This window comes from Bos indicus, chromosome 17 (genome assembly GCF_029378745.1).
Source record: "Bos indicus isolate NIAB-ARS_2022 breed Sahiwal x Tharparkar chromosome 17, NIAB-ARS_B.indTharparkar_mat_pri_1.0, whole genome shotgun sequence".
Taxonomy (NCBI): domain Eukaryota; kingdom Metazoa; phylum Chordata; class Mammalia; order Artiodactyla; family Bovidae; genus Bos; species Bos indicus.
In genome coordinates, this window is record NC_091776.1 from 16,236,281 (window position 1) to 16,258,579 (window position 22,299).

General features: G+C 37.6%; 1 protein-coding gene across 6 annotated transcripts in view; it reads right to left on the minus strand.

Moving 5' to 3' along the window:
- IL15 (interleukin 15) overlaps nt 1–22,299 on the minus strand; it is a 94,425-nt gene that overhangs the window by 54,596 nt on the left and 17,530 nt on the right. The window contains exon 1 of one of the 6 annotated variants that reach the window (XM_070769072.1): nt 9,275–22,299. This exon is cut by the window's right edge and continues 16,865 nt beyond it. The exons of 3 other annotated variants lie outside the window; for them this stretch is intronic. The gene's annotated coding sequence lies outside the window, so the exon portion shown is untranslated. 2 more of the 6 variants (XM_070769069.1, XM_070769070.1) reach the window with 2 other exon arrangements.

Sequence of the window (22,299 nt, forward strand, 5' to 3'; positions counted from 1 at the left end):
CTACCTTCAGTTAGACTCTTCACTTTATTGTATTCTACTTATGCTCTCCATCTTCGAATATATAAAAGAAGAATTTTTAAACTATTATTTAAAATCATAATAAAAGAATAATTACTAACAAATATCAAGTACTGACTACTTAGTTACTGTTCTAAGCTATTACAATTACATAATATGAACCAATTTTTTTGTTACAACAACTTTGTAAGGAAAGGATTGTTACAATCATCATTCTAAAGTTAAGAAATCTGAGGAACAGGGATTCCTGGTCCAAAGTTACACAGCTAGTAAGTGTCAGCACCAGGGCAGGAAAGCAGGAAGGCTGGCTTGCTTCCTTACACCTGCTCCTCTCAGAATTAAACTAATGTCACCTCCTGTTTGGAAAATTCCTACCACTTGGCTCTCCTGAGGCTCCTTGAAAATGAAAGTGGGTATAAATAGAGTTTCTTTTACAGTAGAAGTAGAAAGAGACGGGTAGAAAATTCTCAAGATCAGAAAGATGTGATCCAAGTGAATGCTTCAGCCAGGACGGAGAGAAAGCGAAAACAGGTAGGAGACGACAGATGCGAGATAAACTCTCCACTGAGGGATCAGTACCCTTGGTGGAGTGGGTTGACAGTACATTTGGTGACAAGGCTTAGTCCTGGCTCATGCTTTGGAATTCCTGATGGATATCAACAAAAAGGGTACCCCCACTAAACAGGCAGCCAAATGTGATAGAAAAATAAAGGTGGGGGTTAACTAGGCAGAGAGGACTGAATTTAACACACCCAAGCCTCCTCACTGGAAGAGATCCAGAAGTTTCTGCCAAAACCCACAAAAGAATGGTGAGGATAGCTAAGGAGACAGCCATACTTGTATGGGAGAGGCAGTGGTGAGGTGACATAAAGGAAGATAAGCCAATTAAAGCAGAGACAGTTTAAAAGCATTGCCTGAATAGGTAGACCGAGGCTCAGAGGATCTGCAGGAGCTATCTTGCAAAAGGTCCTCCATTGGACTTCCCTGGTGTCGAGTGGTAAAGAATCCACTGGTCAATGCAGGGGACATGGGTTCAACTGCTGGACCGGGAACCCACATGCTATGGAGCAACTAAGCCCCTGAGCCACAAGTACTGAGCCAGCACTCTAGAGCTGGTGCCCCGCAGCAAGAGAGGCCATCACGACTAGAGAGCAGCCCCTGCTCGCTGCAACTAGAGACAGCCTGTGGGCAGTAACCGAGACCCAGGGTAGCCAAAAGTAAATGAACAAACAAACAAAATTTTTTAAATGGTTTAAATTTAAAAAAAGGATCCTTCATTCCAAAGAAAATATTTCTTAACAAGGATGTGCCTACATTTCCTGGCATATGTAGTACTAAGTATTACCTCTATCACAAAATCAATAATTTAACAAGTTTTAATAAAACCACAAAGTGTTTTAACCACAATTATACAATATGTATTAATAAAAGGTATACCTCCTTTCTGCACATTTTAATGCACAAATTATAGTTCTGTAACATAAGTTTACTACTACTCACAGTAGACAAATCTCCACTGCCTCATAAAAAATGTTAAGATTTCAGGTGAGGTTTCCACAGAATATTAAAATAATCACCTGTATAAGAAAATTAGAATTAAGATAAGGTAAAGATAAAATGGGGCTTCCCAGGTGGCAATAGTTAGTGGTAAAGAACCCAACTGCCAATGCAGGAGACATAAGAGACGCAAGTTCCATCCCTGGGTCAGGAAGATCCCCTGAGGAGGGGATTGCAACCCACTCCAGTATTCTTGTCTGAAGAAACCCATGGATAGAAGAGCCTGGCGGGCTACAGTCCATAGGGTAGTAAAGAGTCAGGCAGGACTGAAGCACACATGCAGAAGATGAATAAGTAAGCTTACTAATAGTAAAATAGATAGCAATAGACTGGCAGTGAGGTTCATGCTTATATATATTGTGACTAGCCCTCCATACATATGGGCAGATGACTAACTAGTCAGAGTATTTTGACAACTTCTTGAATATTATGCACATTAGGACACCAAGACAAAAATAAACATGCTCCACCTTATGAGAACTTAAACATCTCAAGAATTAGTATCTAACTCAACTCCACCCTTCCTTCCTGAATAAACAGAGCCTTGAAAAGCAGAAGACAAACTTATTTCTTAATCTTGCTGACTAGAAGAAGCAAATACATTTTTTTTTGAAGGTGAGTGACTTAGTAAGAGTGGTGTTCTGAGAAAATAGGGTATGAATTAAACCATACAACAACGGCTGTGTCCATTTTACAAACGATAAAGCTGTGAGTAGCATTAGCTAGCCTGCGTTTGATACAGTGCTCCTAAGTGCTAGAGCTGGGCTTCAAATTCTAATAGTGTCCCACAATGCAGTTCACAAAATTCAGCATCCATTCTCCTAAAAAAAAGTAATTCTTAATAAAAGGAATAGAATAGTTACTTCTTAACCTAATCAAGTCTTCTTTAAACTAATACCAACTTCTAACCTACTAACAAATCACTGTGTCCCCACTGTATTCAGGACTAAGAATAAGATACCCTGGTGGCTATTCTTTGGAACTTTTTTTGGAATTTCTGATTAATAAAGTATAAAAAATAAGAAATTCTAGTTACAACTACTCAAAAAAATAAGACCATCACTTTTATAAATTCAACAAGCATTTAATACAACAAAGCTAAATACAGTACTTGAGGTATCACAGACTGAAACGGCAAGTTCTTTAAGATGGTTTGGAGCAAAACAAATGATAAATAAAAACTGAATAACCATAATTTTCATATTCATCATTCTATATGTTAGCAATATGTAGAGGAAATTATATAACTCACATTATTGACAGAAGTGTACAATTAGGATAAATATGATAAAAACTATATTAGAACTACATAAAAATCAATAAAGCTAAACCAAAAAGCAAAAAAGACAAATAATTTGAGAAGTATACTTTATTCCTGGATAGAAACACTATGTGTTACAGAGATATTTTTCCAAATTATTTCGTAGGAAATGAAATTGACATTACAATCTTTACACTCATCTCAGAAAAACCTACTAGTGAAAGCAGTGAGAATAATTTTGAAGTAGAAAAGTAATAAAGAGGAACCAGACCTAATAGGTGTGAAACAAATATATAAAAGCCTAATTTGGGGATAGGATTTAAAGCAATTTTTAAAAAATTCAACAAAATAAAATTGATAGAGTTGACAAAATAAAAATAATATTTCTATAAGTTAATGTGCAATAAACCAAATGAAAGGGTAAACAGTTAAGAAAAGTGAAAAAAAAATACTAAAATGTACTTGTTCCTTATATTTTTAAAGGATTATAAAATTTGGTAAGAAAAACAAAAATATCTCTAAATATAAATAACAAAGATCATTGCAGTAAAAATACAAACAACAAATGAACACTTTATGGAATCCAGTATCTACAGTAATCAAGAAAGCAAATTAGACTCAAATGCATTTCTTACTTTTCAAATCTGGGAAAAAAGTTACATTTTATTGACATTAGGAAATGATCACTATGTATGCATATGTCAAATTATAACGTTGTACAGCTGAAACTTATGTAATTAAAAAATTACAGTTTGTTATATTTTTTATAAAAGTAATGTACATAGTTGAAAAACAAAACAAAAAGAAAAGATATTCATTTTAGAAACTGTACCTTGATTCCTGTCCCTGGTCACCTGTTTTCCCTCCACCTTCCTGCCTTGATTTAGGCAAACATTTTTAGTTCTTGCAAATACTTAAAAGTTTCCTTATGAAATGCAAGCAAATTTAGTAATATATACTTATATTTCCACATTCCTCAAATAAACTTAAATAACAAGCAGCACTTCACATGAGGTTGAACATATTTTTTATGAATCAAAACACTATTTGTATTATTTATTTGACTGTAATGGGTCTTTGTTGTTGAACGGGCTTTTCTCTAGTTGCAGAGAGTGGGGTCTACTCTAGTTGGTTAATGGGGCTCTCATTGCAGCAGCTTCTCTTGTTGCAGAGCACAGTCTCTACAGTGTTCGGGCTTCAGTAGCTGCGGCACGTAGGTTTTAGAGCACAGGCTCAGTATTTGTGGCACATGGGCTTAGCTGTCCTGTGGTATGTGGGATCTTCTTGAACCAGGAATCGAACCTGTGTCTCTTGTACTGGCAGGCAGATTCTTTACCATGGAGCCACCAGGGAAGCCCACTATTTGTATTTTTTAATGTTCATTTATCTTTGCTTACTTGGCTCAGTTGGTAAAGAATCTGCCTGCAGTGTGGGAGACCTGGGTTTGATCCCTAGGTCAGGAAGATCCCCTGGAGGAGGGCATGGCAACCCACTCCAGTATTCTTGCCTGGAGAATCCCATGGACAGAGGAGCCTTGCGGGCTACAGTCCATGGGATCACAAAGAGTTGGACACAAGTTAGGGACTAACATGCTGTTCTGTGCTTTGTATTTAATTTAAGAGAGAAAACTCCTGGTCATTTGAGAGGCAAGTATTTTTTCCCTGCTTACCATTCTCCTTTAGAATTTCTCCAGAGTTTTTCTTTTGTTTTGGCTTGTATTTTGGCGAACCAAAGGATTTCTTTTAATGAGTCAGAGTTACCTTTTTTCTCTCTCTCTTTTAGATGCTGGAATTGAGCAATAGAAAATGTTCAGCTAGATTCCATTTTTCTTTTTAAGTATTTACCTTTTTGCTCTCTCTCTTTTAGATGCTGGAATTGAGCAATAGAAAATGTTCAGCTAGATTCCATTTTTCTTTTTAAGTATTAAGTCATTTACAAATAACAGCTTTACTTACACTTTTTAAAATTTCATACCTCAAATTCCTTTGCCTTTTTTGGTTCTGTTAACTAATATCTCTGGTACAACATCACTAGCAAGGGAGAGAGGTAAACACAATTATCTTGTTTGTTCTTTGAGCGTAAATAACAGAAGTACCTCTAGCATTTAGCCGTTATGTTTGTGTATACATATGTGTGAACATACAGTTTGTTGTTTTGTCATGGTAATAAAATGTTTGACTCTTTCTTTATTGAGATAGCTCTCTTTTTTAAAACATCCAGAATGGTTGCTAAATTTTATCAAATGAGTTGAAATTAACATATAATTTTTCCCTTAGATCAACTATTACGATGAAATATTTTAATCGACTTCATAATCTTTCATCCTGGAATGAACTTTACTTCATCATGAATACATAATTCCTTTAATGAGCTGCAAATAATTTTCTGAAAAGTTTTTCATTGATATTCATAAATAAAATTGAAAATAGTTTTCTTCTTGTGAAATTTTGAGCATATTTAGGTGTCAATGATAATCTCCCTTCACTAAAACAAGCTGAGTTTATATTCCTCTGGAAGGGTTTAAATCACACTGAAGTACTCTCTTCTTTTAAAAAATCATTAGATAGGGTGTAATATACAAATGATGCATACTGTAATATCTAGGTAACAATTAATATGTTGAGGTACAATTTTTAAAGATACATTTAATATTTAAGGGAAAAATAAAGAGTGAAATAATATTAATTAATAAATTAGTAGAGGAAATAAGGATAGCAAAAAATTCATTAATCTATATAAAGTCAAGAAAGGAAGGATAAAACTACATAAAGAGATGAGTCAAGTGGAAACAAATAGTAGGCTGGTAGATATGAATCCAACTATATCAGTAATTATATTAAATGAAAATGGACTAAATATGTAAAAGACTAGGATTGCCAGATTAAGTTAAAAACAAAAATGTAAAACAGCTACCTCTTGTTACAGGACACACACCTGTAATATAAGGACAATGTCAGGGTGAAATGGAGGGGAAAATATGTATCATGCAAAGACTGAAAAAAACAAGCTGGGGCAGCTCTACTAATGTTGGATAAAGCAGACTTGAAGGCTAGTCACTTACTAGAAAGATAGGCGGGCATTTCATACCCTGTAAAAGGTCCATCCACCAGGGGGATATCATGATAAAAAATGCAGCCTCCTAAAAATTATAGCTTTAAAGTTTATAAAGCAAAGCTAAGTAGAACTAGAGAAAAGAGAAAAAGGCAAATTCACCATCATCTGGGTGACTTTAAAATATCTCTCTCAAAAGCTAACAGAACAACAGAGAAACAAAATTCAAGGATAGAGTAGGCTTGAAAAAAAAAAAAGCTTGATCTACCTGACATGTATGATGCATTATACCTCAAAATGGAAAAATTCACTCTTCTACTTCTGGAATATTTGCCAAAGGTGACCATGTGCTGGACCACAAAGCAAGTCATTATATTTAAAGAACTAAAATTATTCAGTGTTTATTATGGGATATAATTCTGGCTGTGAAATCAATAATAAACTCTTAGTTTATTTCCTCAATTCTCAACTGTGTGAAAAATAAACAATAGACTTCTTAAAGAACTCACGAATTCAAGCAAATAAAAAAGATATGACGTCATCATTAGGCACAGAAAAAGGATTCTAGTAAATGGTGCACTTCCAAGAAAGCAAGAGAAGGTAAAAATGGGCAGCCGCAGGGCAGGGGCGAGCCCCTAGAAGGAAGTGCCCAGGCAGGCTGGCCATTCTTAAGTGCACGGAGCTACACAAAGGGCACCTTTGCAGTCACCCCCAGGCAGAGGAAGGGGCAAGATTTGCAAGAATGTGTTACTAACTCCTACAACCCACGGGCAAAGATTAGCCAGACAGCCTGTTAACTTGCCGACATTTCCATCAGGAGGAAACCCCATGCAGGAAATCCAGGATGTGAGCTGGTAACCCACCCCACCTGTCACTGAAGGACACAGCCACTTCGTACAAATGCATTTCCTTCCTTTTTGAAAAATGTGCTTTCTGAGATCTGTCCGCTCACGGAGACAAAGAACCTTTCCCCGTTTCCCCTGGCAACGACTCCTTGCTCAGGCTCAGTACCCACACAGAACTGGGCTCTTTCTTTCCCATTGGTGATTGCTGACAAATGTCATCACAGGACCCCCTCCGTACTTCCATTTCTCTCAGTCCCTCAAGGAAACTTCCTGGCAAATGCTACCAGCCTCAGGTGCTTTAGTCTACAGCCCACAGGTTTGGATTTTACAGCTTTTCATTTTAGATTTTACAGCTTTTTCACTATCTGTGTTTTGTTTACACTTAGTTTGTGAGTCTTTCCCCAGTCCCATTCTATTAATACATGATTTCCAAGATGAGAATTACATTTGGTCCAATCCACTGCTCATCATGGAAGCGGGAAAGATTGCTTTAAAATTGTTAAATGTCAGCACTGAAGAGAATGTAGTGTCACCAAAACTCACAATGGGATGATGAAGACATAAATCTGTACATATTTTTTGGAATATGTCTGAAGTACCATTTATAACTTTAAACATTTGAATTTTCCTAATAAAAATTTCAAAAATCTGGTCACAGATTTATTAAAAAATATACTTACTGAAGTTTTCTTTTAATAACCACAAGTTAATGACATTATAATAGGTTACGGTATATTTAAATTGAAGTATTATATACACATGAAAAATAATATCAACTTATGTAATATCACAAGGAAATGTCACAGTTTGCTGTTAAACAAACAAGGTAAATTTTCAATATTTTTTATATCAACCATGTAGAAAAAAATAGCCCTGGAAAGAATCATGTAATAATCTGCCTCTTAGTTACTGCATTACTGGCAATGTTTCTCTCACTTTATACTTTTCTGTACTCTTCACTCTTATGATAGTGAGCACATGTTACTTTGATAATCAGAAAGATAACAAAACAAAAATCTTGAGACACTCTTCCACAGATAAGAACAGCTATTGCAGGCCTCCACAAACCATCAAAAGGGTTGTTTTTAAGGACCCCAAAGGACGCTGCTCTGCATTTTTATTAAGAATCCCTAAACTCAAGAAACCACCTGCTCAAAAACTAGGAATAAAAAATTCCAATAAACAGAAAGTACTTCTGTTATGACTTCAAAACAACTGAGGGGAATATCCTGCTTAATTTCTTGCATATTTCAAGTATGATTTCACTTAATGAAATTCCCCTGGTTTTTGCCCCAGAATTGATCATAATAGAATTTTTAAAATAACATGTTTATTCATTTTCATAATCAGTGACAATTTAGAGCTATGTTGCTGTGACAACAATGTCCCAAGTTCTATTCCTCAACATCCAAAGGACTCTCCAACGTCTTCTTTGAGCCTTCAGTGATAGCAACACATAAAATAAACACATAAAATGTGTTTATCTCTAAGATTATCAGTAAGTTGTTTCTCAAGTTTAGGGAATTCTTAATAAAGATTCTAGGAAACAGAGCAGTTTCAAAGAAACACATGAAGTTAGAAGATATGTCTTACTTTTTAGGTAATTACAAATGACATTTTCTTCATTCTTTTTCTTTCAATTTATATTTACTTTATTATTTTATTATGCCAGAAATGATTGCATAAGAAAGGAATTACTTTTTTCCCTCTTAGGATTCTTGTAAAGGGTTTCACTTTTCATAAACCCCTGTATTTACTCTACTGCATATTCTGATCTAAACACATGATACAGAAATTTTTCTAACAGAGTTATAACTGAAAGTAAAATTAAATCATGTGTTCACTTTATCAAAAAGAAGCTAGTTCCTTGGATTTCCATTTCTGTGACTTTATTTTGTTTAGTTCTTGAGACTACTTGATTTTACATCGCTCTCACTTTTCAAAAGTTTCAAATAGTCATTCTAGAACTCTAATCTATATTATTCTCTGATCTCCTTACCTTTGTAAAATCATTCAGAGATTGGATCGCTGTATTACCTTTATTATCTAATTCTAAGAACACTAGTTTCTTTAAAATTGACTTAATAATAGCAAAACGTGAGAGGCAGAATTTCTTCAACTAATATGCCAAGGGTTGGCAAACTGACCCACAGGCCAAATCTCACTTGCCATTTGTTAAGTTTTGTTAGGATAAAGCCATGCCCATCTATGTCTATACTTTCCCAATACTTTCAGTATATAGAGGAAGAGTTGAGTAGTTGCAAGAGACATAATTTGGCTTGAAAAGCCTAAAATATTTACTGTCTGGCTTTTTTCGGAAGAAAATTTGCCCACCTGTTATGTGCAATGTTCTCTGTCCTCAGAAAATGCTTTCAACCTTCTATGACAAATGGCATTTTAGTTTTTACTAAGATGCTCACTTCTTAAAAATCTCAGGTACATATATAATATCCGCTAGTTTGCCACATCTTCATTATTGTTAATTACATTATTACATAAATGGGTCTATACTGCATGATGTAATTCTTGAAACCTTACTTACATGACCTCCTATATGCTGGCTATCTGCTAACATTGACTTCTTGACTTCCTGTGACATCACCAACATGGCACATGATGAGACATTATTTTGAAGAGCCATGTGACCATATGTAGGAATGGATTCTGTAGGAGTCAAAGGCAGGATAAAGAGATTAAAAATTATGTACTGAATAATCTTCCCTTCCTTGAATTTATAATTACTTCTGCATCTCATGATGCTGGAAAAGACAGGAAGACTCATATGGAGAAAGCTTCAGAAGTCAATAGGAAGTTTTTAAAATTAATTGTCCCTGAAATCTTCAGTCTTCCTCATAATTTAACTCACATCCATGTTGAATATAGCTGCTTCATTTGGGAAAAGAAATAATCAGACATTATTTAAAAGGAAGATTTTTTTACTCTTGCCCTGGAACTGGTGATGAGAACCAAATATTGGGGATAAAGAAGCATTAAGCTGCCCTACATTCTAAAGAGAGTTTTGTAGCTATGTCTAGACACCTACTTCAGGGAGAATTCAGAGGCAGGCAAACCCTTACTCTACTTCTACTTCAACACCATCAGCTCCAAGATCCCACGACTGGTCCATATACAGAAGACTAAAATACTAGCATGGGAAGTGAGAGGCAATGATTGGAATCACCAGTCAGCAACATGACAGGAAGTTCTATGGGACTATACACAACAAGAGACACTGCGTTATAAACTGAGCTGTGTCTCACCAAAATTCTTGTGTTGAGGCCCTAGCCCCCATTGTAACGGCATTTGAAGATGGGGTTTGGAAGGTGACTAGGGTTAAATGAGGTTATAAGGGTGGGACCCTCATGATGGGATTAATATGGAGTTATGAGAAGTGGTATTAGAGCACTTGTTTCCTTCTGTCTCTACACCTCATGAGGACACAGCAAGAAGGCAGCCATCTGCAAGCCAGGAAGGGAGGCCTCCCCCAGGGAACTCAATCAGCTGGCATCTTCATCTTGTGCTGTACCCCCAGGGGAGGGATCTGAAAGGGCAGGAAAAGCCCAATTCTGGAACCTTCCATAGAGAACGTAACAATAACCTGTCCCTGTTAGCTCGGAAGGGAAGCGACAGCTAACAGGGTATAGCCTAGTTAAGTCAGGAGCCATCTGGTATGTCTGTCCTTCACCACCCTTTTGGCCCTCAACTTCCAGTGGTTAAAACCAGAAGGAGGTTAGAAGGCATGAAAATGTTGACCACACCCTCTTCCCTCAACTGGTTCCAGAGGCCTAACTTGAGCTGAGTGAACATCATCTGGAGATGAGACTGGAATTTTAAATGGATTAGACAATTCAATAATTGGAAGTGATCAAGATGCCACCTGATCTGACAATTTTGTGAATGGATACTTACAAATGGATTATGAGAGAAGCTGTACCTGAAACACGGAAGAGTCAGCATACCTAGGTCTTTGATACCACGTGTTATGAAGGAAAAAGGAAGAGGCAATGACTGTTCAACAAAGAGTAACTCATTTTGGATCACTTTAAGGCAAATTCCTATTCTATCATTTCTCCCACTTTCTAGAATTCACTTTTCAAGTTTATTCCCTTTCAAATTCCCTTTTTAACAATCTTTCACCTAATCCATTACTATTATATAACAATAAGAATAACAAGAATTCTTATGAAGCTTTTTGTTGAAAGAAAAAAAGATTTTTGAGAAAAATGTTTATTCAACTCGAAAGTTGATCTTAAGACACAGCCATTAACAAACCTTTCTCTCTCTTTCTCTGTCTCTCTCTCTCTCTTTTTTTTTTTTTTTGCTTTCTCCTCTACATCATGTTCATACAACAGCCAACTCCTTAGTTCTGGTTTTTCTTCCTACTTGTATTATCTGTATGCAGGTCAGGAAGCAACAGTTAGAACTGGACATGGAACAACAGACTGGTTCCAAATAGGAAAAGGAGTACGTCAAGGCTGTATATTGTCACCCTGCTTATTTAACTTCTATGCAGACTACATCATGAGATGGATGAAGCACAAGCTGGAATCAAAATTGCCAGGAGAAATATCAATAACCTCAGATATGCAGATGACACCACCCTTATGGCAGAAAATGAAGAAGAACTAAAGAGCCTCTTGATGAAAGTAAAAGAGGAGAGTGAAAAAGGTGGCTTAAAGCTCAACATTCAGAAAACTAAGGTCATGGCATCTGGTCCCATCACTTGATGGCAAATAGATGGGGAAACAGTGGAAACAGTGGCTGACTTTATTTTGGGGGGCTCCAAAATCACTGCAGATGGTGATTGCAGCCATGAAATTAAAGGACACTTACTACTTGGAAGGAAAGTTATGACCAACCTAGATAGCATATTCAAAAGCAGAGACATTACTTTGCCAACAGAGGTCCATCTAGTCAAGGCTATGGTTTTGCCAGTGGTCATGTATGGATGTGAGAGTTGGACTATAAAAAAGGCTGAGTTGATGCTTTTGAACTGTGGTGCTGGAGAAGACTCTTGAGAGTCCCTTGGACTGCAAGGAGATCCAACCAGTCCATCCTAAAGGAGATCAGTCCTGGGTATTTATTAGAAGGACTGATGCTGAAGCTGAAACTCCAATACTTTGTCCACCTGATGCAAAGAACTGACTCATTTGAAAAGACCCTGATGCTGGGAAAGATTGACGGCAGGCAGAGAAGGGGATGACAGAGGATGAGAGGGGATGGCATCACCAATTCAGTGGACATGAGTTTGGGTAGACTCCAGGAGTTGGCGATGGGCAGGGAGGCCTGGTGTGCTGCAGTCCATGGGGTCGCAGAGAGTCGGAAACGACTGAGTGACTAAACTGAACTGAACTGAACTCTATTATCTCAGAATTTATTCTTTGAGATTTTTCTTGGATATTTTCCCATCCACTCTATAAACATGCATCAACTTGATCAGGAACACCTAAGAGAGATCACTTCCTTGGGCATTTTCCCTCTGCAACCAAGAAATAAGCTTCCTGGATAGGCACCACAACTGAGAATTCCACAGAATGTGTGAGAATGAAATCAGCAAATATGCTGAAAGGCACAGGATGAGCACGCAGACCCATCTGATCCTCAAAAGGAAGGACCCTGAGAGCTGCTATGACTTTTGGCTACCTCCTGGGCTTCCCAGGTAACTCTAGTGATAAAGGACCCACCTACTAATGCAGGAGACATAAGAGATGTGGGTTCGGTCCCTGGGTTGGGAAGACTCCCCTAAAGAAGTAAATGGCAATCCACTCTAGTATTGTTGCCTGGAGAATCCCATGGACAGAGGAGCCTGGCAGGCTACAGTTCACAGGGTTGCAAAGAGTTGGATACAACTGAAGCAACTTCACACGCATGCACGTTCACCCTTTTAAGCTTCAAAATAGAGGATGAATAAAAGCACCTACATCTCTGATTTAAAGCTAGATAGATCCCTGCCTTTCATGTCCTCTGTTGGCTAATGTTCCAATTATTAGCAACAAGGGATAATGTTTCTAGAAAATAGGAGGCAAGCTTCTTCAGGAAATACCTAAGAAGAGGTAATCAAAATATTTAAAAACCAAATTCAACTCAGTTCTGCTGCCATTTGCCCCAATAACCTGCCTCAACTAATGCAACACACTCTTGAAAATGCCCTAACAGTGCATGTCCTCCATCTCCACACTGCAGTTAAGGCTGACTGATCCAGATCACTGGCCTCTCTGTGGCCAAATGCATGTTTGGGAAACATTTTTGTCTCTTACTTTGGACTTCAATTTGTACACACTGAAATGGAATAGAATCAAAGAGTGTTTGATACTCCAAACAACTTCCATCCAGGCATCCGTGTTTCAAAGAGGATAAATGGTTCCCAAAGGAAATGTCTTCCTCTGACCAGCAAAGCCATCTAAGGATTGTTATGCCCTTCCATAAAAGATGTAAAGAAGCTCGGCAGAACTGTCGTGAACATGGAGACAGTCGTCACACTAGCTGAGAACTCAGAACTGAGTCTCTGCAGAGATGCCCTCCATGGACCCCTCTCTGGGGACCTGGCCTCCTTCCCTGGAGTTGGAGCACTCCTAAAGGGTCGTCAAGCTTCAGAGAACTCCTTATGGGATTGACTGGCTGTCTTTGCTCCAACTGCACCCCAGTTCAACTTGTCCTTCTACCCACTTACTTCCATCCCCCTCATTTCCATCGGGTGTTCCTGAAGACACACCCCATGAGACTCCTGCATGTACATTCCTGTCTCAGAGTCTGCTTCCCAGGGAAGCCAATCTACAAAAACATTATACTCTCTTAGCTGAGAAAATGTATGGTTGAGAAACACTTGGATCAACCCTGCTTAGATTGAGGAGAATCTCCTTTAATTTGACAATGTGCACTGTGAATCTTCAATGAATATCCAGAAGTTATTTAACCACAGAACGCTCTTCTTACATCGAACATCTTCTGAGATCCATACTCTATGGAATATGCTCTGGGAAACATGAACGCAGTTCACTCTAGCTCACATGAGAATATAATTGGTAAAGTTCCTCATGTCAATCCCTCCTGTAATGGCAAAAGAAGGGAAATAACAATGGGGGAACAATAAAGAAAACAATAGAGGAATGTTTATATAAATTATGATATTTGATGAAATATTACGAATCTATAGAAAGAAATAAGAAATTCTTTAAGTTCTAGAATGAAAAAGTATCTGAAGTACATATTTTTAGTCCAAACAGCAAGGTTAGCTGACTGTGTGTACTTGTTCTTAAAAAAGGGAAGGATTAAATATATGTGTACATTTTCTTCTGCATGCATTAAATATTTGGAAAGGCATACATTAGAAAATGATAGCACTAGTTGTTTCTGTAGAAGAAAATTAAAAGCACTTTGACCTTTTCATTTTAAACCATGGAAATAGATGACCTCTTCAAACAATTAAACTATTACAAATTAAAAGCAAAACACTGCAAAATATTAGATAGCAGATATTTAAATACTTTGTCTAATCATATATGAAGAAACTCTGGAAAATGACAGCACTAGCTGTTTCTGTAGAAGAAAATTAAAAGCACTTTGACCTTTTCATTTTAAACCATGGAAATAGATGACCTCTTCAAACAATTAAACTATTACAAATTAAAAGCAAAACACTGCAAAATATTAGATAGCAGATATTTAAATACTTTGTCTAATCATATATGAAGAAACTCTGGAAAATGTATAACATCCTCTACAAAGTTACTTATACTGGGAGCTCCTTGAAGACATGAATCATATTTAATTTATTTATTCATAATTTCCAAAGCCCAATGGAGTGCCTGGACCAGAGGAGATGGTAGATCATTTGTTTGTTTTTTAATTGAATCCTACTGCATCTATATAGCAATAGATTTAAAGCAGTCCTTCCTTCCTGAAAAAAATTTTTTTTTTAATTTGAGATCTAGGGAAATTCTAAAAATGGAGAAAGACCAGCACATTCTCTTAATGTATTTTCCTGGTTTGGTTTTCCCCTTATAAGCCTACAGTCAGCAACACTTAAAAGTATCTGAAGCAGCGCTGTCCAATACAATGACCACTAGCCACATGTGGCTATTTACATATAAATGTAAATTAATTAAAATGAAATGCAACTAGAAATTCACGTCCATAGTTGAGCCAGCCACATTTCAAGTGCTCAAAAAGTCACACATGGTTAGTGGGTACCATACTGGACACAGCAGACAGAGAACATTTTCATCACTGCAGAAACTTCTGGATAGCACTGTTTGAGGTATAGTACAGAAATTGATTTTGGACATTAATGGATTGAATTCCAACTTAGGCACTTACTAGAAGTACAGTTTAGGGAAAGTTGATCTCTCAAAGCCTCAGTTTCCTCATCTGGAGAATAGGGAAAATGAGAAAACTTATGTCATTGGGTCATTGTGAGGCTCAAACGAGCTCTTTCATGCAGATTTCACAGGACACAGTGAACACGTAAAGTGTTACCTCTCAGTGACTAGCACTACTGTGAATATTACACCTCACCATGAGCCAGTCATCTTGTCCCTCCCAAACAGGCTCTTCCACCCCTCCCACAGAGTAGCCTTTAACATTCTCACAGTCTAGCTCAGTGCTATTCAAATACCAGTTTTACCAGACCACCTGACCTGCCTCTTGAGAAACCTATATGCAGGTGAGGAAGCAACAGTTAGAACTGGACATGGAACAACAGACTGGTTCCAAATAGGAAAAGGAGTACGTCAAGGCTGTATATTGTCACCCTGCTTATTTAACTTCTATGCAGAGTACATCATGAGAAACGCTGGGCTGGAAGAAGCACAAGATGGAATCAAGATTGCCGGGAGAAATATCAATAACCTCAGATATGCAGATGATACCACCCTATGGGAGAAAGTGAAGAGGAACTAAAAAGCCTCTTGATGAAAGTGAAAGAAGAGAGTGAAAAAGTTGGCTTAAAGCTCAACATTCAGAAAACAAAGATCATGGCATCTGGTCCCATCACTTCATGGGAAATAGATGGGCAAACAGTGGAAACAGTGTCAGACTTTATTTTTGAGAGGCTCCAAATTCACTGCAGATGGTGATTGCAGTCATAAAATTAAAAGATGCTTACTCCTTGGAAGAAAAGTTATGACCAACCTAGATAGTATATTGAAAAACAGAGATATTACTTTGCCAACAAAAGTCCATCTAATCAAGGCTATGGTTTTCCAGTGGTCATGTATGGATGTGAGAGTTGGACTGTGAAGAAAGCTGAGCACCGAAGACTTGATGCTTTTGAATTGTGGTGTTGGAGAAGACGCTTGAGAGTCCCTTGGACTGCAAGGAGATCCAACCAGTCCATCCTAAAGGAGATCAGTCCTGAGTGTTCATTGGAAGGACTGATGCTAAAGCTGAAACTCCAATACTTTGGCCACCTCATGCGAAGAGTTGACTCATTGGAAAAGACTCTGATGCTGGGAGGGATTGGGGGCAGGAGAAGAAGGGGACGACAGAGGATGAGATGGCTGGATGGCATCACCGACTCGATGGACCTGAGTCTATGTGAACTCCGGGAGTCGGTGATGGACAGGGAGGCCTGGAGTGCTGTGATTCATAGGGTCACAAAGAGTCAGACACGACTGAGCTACTGAACTGAACTGAACTGAAGCATGCACTAAATCTTTCTTCAAAAAAGTCTTGCTAAAAAAAAAAAAATTCAGTTGAACTAAATACGTGTTAGTGGTGTGGTGCATTTACATTCTGGTGCAAGCTCTTCATGGGGCCAAATTCTGGGAACAAACATTTTGATACTTTGGCCTGCAATGGTCTAGTTAGAAACACATAAACCCCTTGATATGATTTTAAATTTCTCACAAAGAAACGGATCGCCAGTCCAAGTTCGATGCATGAGACAGGGTGCTCGGGGCTGGTGCACTGGGATGACCCAGAGCGATGGGATAGGGAGGGAGCTAGGAGGGGGGTTCAGGATGGGGAACACATGTAGATCTGTGGCTGATTCATGTCAATGTATGGCAAAGCCACTACAATATTGTAATTAGCCTCCAATCAAAATGAATAAATTTATTTAAAAAATAATAATACTTCTTGAAAAAAAAAATTCTCACAAAGAAGTCTATTAAACTTTTCCATGAGGAGAGCAAAGTCTAAGACAATAGAATTAAAGGACAAAAGAAAGCTGGGTCAGGCCAAATGAAGTTTTTATAGTGGGTAGCCCTGAGCTCAGTTTTGAAGAACATAAGAGTTGTGATGAGGGAAGAGAGATAAGTAAGAAAAATAACAAAGGAATAATATCAAGAAAAAGGAAACAGAAAGATGGGAGAGAAGACTTTAGCGTTAGCCCTTCAAGAACAAAGCAGTATTTTCCTCTTATCCCTTAAGCCCAGACATTCCCTTGTTAACTCATGGCTTTCCAAAGAGAAAATCAGATAGACTTGATTTTGGGCATCCTTAGTCCTATTATGCAGTATCTATCTACCTAGAATAAAAATATGAAATACATAATAATTTTAAACTCTCTAAAGTTATATATGGAAAGCTATTTTGGCGACTTTCTGATCCTTCAAATATTTGCAGTTAAAGATAAATGAGCTCCAAACCAAAAAGCTCTCAAGTACGTGTTTCAAATGAGTGTTCTTTTTCCTTCTTCAGGTATTTATAGAAAAAGATCCATATCAAAATTATTCTTCATCATAAAAGTCAGCCAATCATTACTAAACAATTTTCCAGTACTGCCACTACAGATAATTGTTTAACTATTAAAGTGTATGTTGTGATTTATAACTGCCATAATGGCACCAATCTCTACATGATTGCTTGGTGCTGCCGTGGAAGACATACCTCATCTGTTGTGGCATGAAATGCCGTGTGACAATTTATACTGATGCGCATTTCTTATTACCTGCTGATAATAACCTATCAGTGAAAACGACAGCTTAATTATACAGCACGTCTCCCGCTGGCAAATAACTGGATTCAAACATTTCTCTTGCTTCTCACCAATCCCTAACAGAAGCAGAAAGGAGAATCACCGCAATCCTCATAAACAACACTTAAAATTAAGAAAATAAAAATCTAAGTCAAACTTGATCTTTTATTAACCACATATGTACTTTAGCCCAATAATTCCTCGGCAACCGTTTCCAGTTCACAAGAGCTGGTTACCATTCTCCTATGGTTTTATATGTCTTGCTGATTAGGCCTCTTATATTTCCCATTCCAAATACTGGGCTTTTTATGAAATGGGTCAAATGATTTATCCTAAGCATTGAATCTCTGAATCAACATCATGGCCACAGATTTGGTGTAGTGATCCCAAAGGTCTTATTTCTAAGGTATTGCTTGTAGGTTCCTTCCTGACAAGTAGATTCAACTTCTCAAGTCAGTAGTGCTTACAAAACTAGGTGGCTGGATGTTTCTATCAGTTAAGTTTATTTAACTGGCAGCATGCTTACATTCCTAAGTTCCATGTGGTCCGTGGGGCTGCTGGCCTTCTCTTCCCTGGACTCGATGGTGGAACTTCCCGACCTTTTCAGCACTGGTGGGTTCCTTCTTCTCCACTAGAGCTGTGTGTCCTTATCTGGGAACAGCCAACAGAATGGCTGCCCCTCAGTTAGGAGACTTAAAGCAGTTTTAACTCTCTACCTCTTCTTTCATTGGCCTCATTAAATGTTCTTTTTTTGAATGAATTTTTATTGGAGTACAGTTCCTTTACAATGCTGTATTAGTTTCTACTGTAAACAGAGCGAATCAGCCATACATATACATGTATATTCTCTTTTTTGGATTTCCTGCCCATGTAGGTCACCACAAAGGATTGAGTAGAGTCTCCTGAGCTATACAGTAGGTTCTTATTAGTTATCTATCTTATACATGGTATAAGTAGTGTATATACATTCTCAACCTCCCAATTCATCCTACCCTCCCCTTTTCCCCTTGATACATATATACAATGGAATATTACTCGGCCATGAAAAAGAACAAAACTGGATCATTTGCAGGGATGTGGACGGACCTAGAGACTATCATACAGAGTGAAGTAAGTCAGAAAGAGAAAAATAAATATTGTATTTATTAAGTACAATAAATAACTATTATTTATTAATAAGTATTATTAATACTTATATATGAACTCTAGAAAATGTTACAGATGATTTTATTAGAGACACAGACATGAGATCATTAAATATTCTTATTTAATAGCTACTAAAACTACTACTATGAATAGACTGCTATTCCTTTATTCTTTCTAAACTTTGCTTTCCATTTTTCTCTGCTTTTTACTTCTTCCAAGCTCCTCAGCTTTTCTTCCAAGAAAATAGGCTATCAGTTCAGTTGTGTCCAACTCTTTGTGACCCCATGGACTGCAGCATGCCAGGCTTCCCTGTCCATCATCAACTCCTGGAGCTATAGACATCATCAAATATTCAGTGTGCCTCCATGGGACTGAAATACTCAAGTCCTTCTATGGGGTTACATATTTGTTAGAGTCTTTAAGAGTTTGACCCTTTCTACTGGGTGTACTTGTACAAGATGCCCAAGATGGCTGCATTTTTGTAGTTTAAAATGTTAGATTTTTTTTTTTAGAGCTTTTTTGTTTGTTATCACAGAGGATTATAAAAAGGTAAATGTAGGAGGCTGCTTCTTGCACCACAGCTATCCCTAAATAACAGAGGCTGCACTATTAACTTCAGTGAGCAAAGGAAACTAAAAAGTTTTATAGAATATAGTTTTATAGAATATAGCTACGGGATGGAAAATTATCTTCATTCAGCTATAGGACATAGCCTTCTAAGCAAACAGCATTAAAAGTATCACAACCATGTGCTTGGATCACAAACATCCATCTTTGCAGAAATAAAACCTGTCTCTTTGGACTTATGTAAACAATGGTGATGGTCACTATCTTTTCTCTTACTGGACTCCATGCAGATTAGCATCCTTCTATTCTTTTCATCATTAGAACATTATGAACGTTGCTCTTATCATTAGAACACGGATCTTTCCATCATAACTGCCAGAGAGCAGGGCACCAACAGCAAAAGACTGCGAAAGATACTTGGGAAACAAGGCATCGGAAGAGCACAGAGCCATGGAATTGTTAAATCCAGTAAAAAGTCTTCAGAAGAATTGATGCTTCTGAACTGTGGTGCTGGAGATAACTCTTGAGAGTTCCTTGGGCAGCAAGGAGATCCAACCAGTTCATCCAAAAGGAAATCAACCCTGAATATTCATTGGAAGGACTGATACTGAAGCTGAAGCTCCAATACCTTTGCCACCTGATGCAAAGAGACGACTCATTGGAAAAGACCCTGATGCTAGGAAAGATTGAAGGCAAAAGGAGAAAGGGGCAGCAGAGGATGAGATGGTTAGATAGCATCACTGATTCAATGGGCATGAAACTGAGTAAACTCCAGGAGACAGTGAAGGACAGGGAAGCCTGGCATGCTGCAGTCCAGGGTGTCGCAAAGAGTTGGACATAACTTAGCAACTGAGCAACAACGGCAACAGAGTATCTTCAACCTGAAGGGTGCCCCACCCAACGCATTTGGAGAACCATATCAAGAGCCAAGGGCTTTGTCTTTCAGCTGATAATACTAAGCTAACAAAGATACCAATTTAAGAAATATAATCTTGCATGGAACAATATTAGTAGGAATTCCATAAAAGAGTGACAAAAACTGGAAAAATGTATGCCAAAAAAAAAAAAAGAAAAGAAAAATGTATGCCAGATGGGGAAAGCCTAATGGAAGAACTAAGAATTTAAACAAGAATTTTAAAAAATAATAAGCACCATGCAGCGTGTACCTGTCAATCTCAGTCTCCCAATTTATCCCTCACCTGCCCCCAGAATGCATCTTTTTTTTTTAATTGGGGTATAGTTGCTTTGTACACACTACTATATATAAAATAAATAACTATTAGAACCTACTGTTTTGTACAAGGAACTCTAGGTAATACTCTATAATGACCCAAATGGGAAAATAATATAAAAAGACTGAATATATGTATATATGTATAACTGATTCATTTGGCTGTACAGCTGAAACTAACACAACATTATAAATCAACTATACTGCAACAATTTTTTAAAATAATAAATACTGGAGCAGTAAGAAGGATTTTGGAAACATGAGTCAAGAGGAAGAAATTGTGAAGAAATAAATGGGTATAATAAATATTTTTAAAATAAGTGATAAAGTAAGGAATTAGCCAAATAGCTTGAATGCAGGATGAAAACCACGGTAGAGTGGAAGAATGAGCTACACAGTTACATCAGGCATTGTCCTCAGAGGCATTTGGGGCTAACAATTACATAAGGAAAAGGAAGGAAGAGTCAAATGACATGGAAGATGAAAGCAGAAATTTCAACTTCTGTCCACTTGTGGTCTGCAAACCAAAAAAAAGGACAGAAATGAGAATACAATAATCAAGATGTTGCTAAAATTGCAAATATAAGACCTCAAAATAAAGACGATAATAGAGTAGCAAAGAAGTTAAATTAAAAACTCGGAGTCAGGAATATTTTAGTGCATTCAAGAATATTCAGGCCAAGGAGAAACCTTGGAAATATTCATTACAGCGAAAGCAGACAAAAGTCAGACAGACATCAGGCTTCTTGAAAGAAACACCAGATGCAAGAAGATAATAGAGTCCCCACATTGTTGAAGAAAAATAGCCTTGCACCTAAAATCAAATATCCAGGGAAACCATTATTTAAATGTGCAGACAAAATGACTATATCCACAGGCATATGAGACCTCTGAAAAATTCACCCTTCATTTATCGTTTGTGAAATAATTTTGGGAGGAAGCAAGAAGATAGAGGAAACAAAGATAAGTAAAGAAGAGTCTGTGTGTGTGTGCATCCAAAGTGTCTCAGCTGTGTCCGACTCAGACGGTATAGCCCTCCAGGCTCCTCTGTCCTTGGGACTCCCCAGGAGAGAAGACTCAAGTTGGTTGCCATGTCCTTCTCCAGGGGATCATCCCGACCCAGGGATCAAGCCTGTATCTTTTATGTCTCCTGCATTGGCAGGTGGGTTCTTTACCACAAGCACCACCTGGGAAGCCCCTTAAGAGTCTATTAATATTTAAATAAGCAAAACATAGAAAGCACTTAAAATACTACTTAGCACATAGTGAGTACTCCATGAAAATGCGTTGTTACTATTATTTTGGTCTTCAGTTGCTGATTAAAATAGTTGCGTTGAAATCTCTAAAAAGTAAAGAAAATGCTTTTTAAAGTTCTATATGTGTGATGTTTACTAGAGATTTTTTAGTGGATATCATTAATCCATTCATGTATTTATTTGGATGACCCCATCGAATATTATCAAGCTCTATTTAAGATAAAATAGATAACTAATGAGAACCTACTGTATAGCTTATTTCAGTTCAGTTCAGTTCAGTCACTCAATCATGTCCAACTCTTTGTGACCCCGTGGACGGTAGCACACCAGGCCTCCCTGTCTGTCACCAACTCCCGGAGTTTACTCAAACTCTAGTCCATTGAGTCAGTGATGCCATCCAACCATCTCATCCTGTCCCCCTTCTCCTCCCGCCTTCAATGTTTCCCCGT